We start from the raw sequence: 3,923 nt of genomic DNA, 5'->3' as shown, positions 1-3,923 counted from the left end.
CTAGACTCATCACGAACAAGATTGACGGCATTTTCATCACAAGAAACAAGAAGATCATCATTAGCAACAACAACAACACAATTTTTATTGTCATCTTCTTTATTTTGTTGTCTCATATCTTTCTTGTACTTAAAACAAAGTTTCTTGATATGCCCATTCTTGTAGGAATAGTCACATGTAACATTCTTTATTTAGACTTTGGCTTACCTCTACTTTTATTTCTGTCACTCTAACCTCTGAACTTGTTTCTCCCCTATCTTCAGTAACCAAAACATCGGAGTGTGAAGTAGAAGAAGTTGAGCCTTGAGATCTTCTTCTCATCTCTTCATTCAAGACACCACTCTTAGCATATTTCATGGTCATAACACCACTGGGAGCAGAATTAGTCAAAAAAACTCGAAGAGTTTCAATAGAGTCTGGCAGATTCATTCCAGATAACTGGTCAAGAACACCCTGAAAATCATTAATATTATCAGAAATAGGAGTGCCCTCTTTATACCTGATATTCATCAATTGTTTCAATAGAAACAACTTATTGTTGCCAGTCTTCTAAGCATATAGCGTCTCGAGCTTGTCCCACAAACTTCTGGCATGTGTCTCATTCACAATGTGATTTCGAACATTATCTTCAACCCATTGTCTAATTTAGCCACAAACCTGCAAGTGCTCAAATACCCATTCCTCATCTGTCATGAATTGAGGTTTATTAGAGGTAAACACAGGTAAATGCATTTTCTTGACAAATAGAAGATCTTTCATCTTGCCTCTCCAAATATGATAGTTACTATCATTCAAACAAACCATCTTGCTCATATTTGCCTCTATCATTCAAATCAATAATGAACAACAACCAATGCTCTGATACCACTTTGTTGGGAAAGGCAAGACTAACAAAAATGCCAGACAGGATAGCAGCGAAATAATACCCAAATCTAAACTTTTTCTTTTAATTTGAACTAAGAGAAGACAAACCAATCAAGCAATATGAAGAATGGACAACAAGTATATCAACCAAACTAAAGCAACAAGATAAGAATAAACCAATCACACAAGGCACAACAATTTACGTGCAAAATCCTTCGATGTGAATAGTAAAAAACCACAGGACCAAAAGTTCCACTATAAACACCAAGAGTTACAAAATTGTTCTCCAAAATTGCCCACAGAACAAGCGTCAAACAACGAGCAACGACAAATCAAGATTGCACAAAAACTAGAGAATTAAAGAAGAGATTTCACCCAAAAACGCGCTACTGTTCACGCCCTCAAATCAGAAGCTACAGACCTTCAAATCCGATCTCCACCGTTGAATTGCAAGAACCAAATGCTGAGAACTCCCAGTTCATATTTGAGAACGATCCAACGGTTAACGAAGCGGAAAACTCTGTCTGAAGCGGACTGCCTGAGCAGAAAATTTCCAAAAGCAAAAACGGAATTTCTCTTTTTCTCTCAATCTCTAAAACGAATCTCTCTTGATTTTTCTCTCTTGTGTTTCTGAAAATAAGACCAAATAAGTCTTATATATGCCACATAATATTTGGATTATGGGCTAAAGTGAGCTGGTCCTAATAAGACTTTTATTTATCCACATAGGAAGGGAAAGAAAAAATTCTAAACCCAACAATCTAAACATGATATAATTAAGTTTTAAGATAAATATCCTTCTGGCCAATTCAATTCAACAGTGCTATGCAGTTGAAAAGGGCAAAAGATAGTCTATGTACTCCTCGTTCGCTGTTTGCCTTCTCTTCTTCATTTTCTTTAGTAGTTTGGCATGGACTAGATTACCAAACTCACCAGAATTGTTTTCCAATGCAAGCTCAAAAACAGCTCTGGCTCTCTCCGTTTCATACAAGGACCTCTCTAACTCAGCGAATTTGCTCCAAACATAGCAGTTTTCAGGTGATCATTCTAAGTAGTTCTCATAAAGCTTTTTGCAACGACCTATATTCCCCAAAAGCAGCTCTATATCAATGTACTTCTTAAATATCTCGTCTTTAGGAGCCCTACCAATAGCTTCTCCAAGTAAAAGTCGTGCCTCCTTGAGTCTTAACTGCCGAATCTCAAACTGGGCAGCCAACAACCAAATTTTTGCAAATGAGAACTTGTGATGGTTTTCACTATTATGTGATTTTATTTTATCATTTTAGCAAGGCGGAATGACCCAGGAGACCCTGTTTGTCAGTTGAACCCTCCTACTCACCATTTTGCCAGCTAAACCCTGAAACCCATTGAAACATGACATTTTAAACCCTTATATGGATGACTCATTGGTGCGTGTAATACAACTAAATACACATTAATTTTCACGTCACTAAAAAATGCCACATAGAAAATTATATGTTAAAAGTCTAAAAATTCCTATTCCACTTCAGCACTTTGTTGAAACAAGAAAGGATCTTGTTGGCACATTTTTTTTTAATTTAACTTTTCTCTTTCCTTTGCATATATGAAGAATCCGGTTAGTGGTTAACTTATGAATCCTCTATTTTCATGTGTATTTTTGGTGGTAAAACTATGATTGAAAGAGCTTGTTACTAGATAGTTAGAGTGAAACTTTCATTTGATTAAAGCTTCATAGTTTGATTGCAACTCAATTTGCTTTTTAAATATTTTTTCATGATTTTTATTAATTCTATATTCTAATTCATTTTTTTTAGATTTGGATCTGTATGTTAGTGCAACAATTAGTTTTAAGGGAGTGTAAGAATCTTTACTTTTTGTTTAGTGTAATGGGTATTAATGAAATCACTCAATCGCCTTCAATTCTTGCATATGTTAGATTTTAGAATTTAACAATTTTGTAGTAATTGTCGTGTGATCTTTAATTTGGAGAGTTTTTGTTATTTTGAGTACTTGATGAAATTGAAAAAAAATCAATTCTTTTCTGGATGTTTATAGTAAGATCGGAGATTTTTATTTTTTAGGGTGTTTAATGAAATTAGAAAAACCTTAAAAAAAATAAAATTGTGTGTTTAATGAAAATGGAGAATGATAAATTTTTGTTCAGTTGTTTGATGAAATTGCAAAAAAAATCACTTTTCTTTTCTTGGTGTTTGATGAAATTGAAGAGAGATTTATATATATATTGAAATTTATGGGCTTGATCAGAAGATTAAGTAGAAGAAGAAGGTTTTGTGGAGGGAGAACATTGGAGAAGAAAAATTGAGTGAAGGTTTATAAGAAAATCAAAATTTGATCAACAATGGTGTTGAAATAATTGGGGAAGAAGATGATTGTTATAAAGGCCAAAAGTGGCTTTCATTGCCTTCTCACGCGCCCAAAATATGTTCATCACACGCACTTTGGACAAAAATGTCACATAGGATGACAAGTCAAAAAAAGGATTTAAAATGTTATGTTTCAACGAGTTTAAGGGTTCAGTTGATAAAATGGTGAGTAGGAGGGTCCAACTGACAAACGGAGTCAAGTACAGGAGTCTTCCAGGTCATTCCGCCTTTTAGTAAGTACACCTAAATTTATTTTTTAGCTTTAAGGATGTGTTTGGTATGGATGTTTTCCTATTTTTCCATGTTTGGAAAATGTTTCCAAATCAACTTATTTTCCTCAAACTCGAGCTCCATCATGGACTATTTACATTCCAAGAAATTAAAAAAAAAATGACTTCCCTTCCAAAATTAAGAAAAACATTTTTCAAAACTCTACTTTATCCTTTAATTTGTTTTCTTACCTTACCTATACTTTGTAGCCGACCCTCCCCATTCAAAAAAATAAATCGAATTTTGAATTTTTATTATTTTTTAAATTTCAAAAATATTTTTATGCCTACCCGCAACCCCCCCCCCCCAAATCAAATAAAAATATATTTATAAAAATTATTTTTTGAAAAATGTTTCAAATTTTAAGATCTTTTTTACCTTACCCAACTCCTCTCTCCACCCCCCACCCCCAAACAAGGCCAC

Source organism: Solanum tuberosum, unplaced genomic scaffold, assembly GCF_000226075.1.
Source record: "Solanum tuberosum cultivar DM 1-3 516 R44 unplaced genomic scaffold, SolTub_3.0 scf00657, whole genome shotgun sequence".
Lineage (NCBI taxonomy): Eukaryota > Viridiplantae > Streptophyta > Magnoliopsida > Solanales > Solanaceae > Solanum > Solanum tuberosum.
This window is presented reverse-complemented; position numbering follows the sequence as displayed.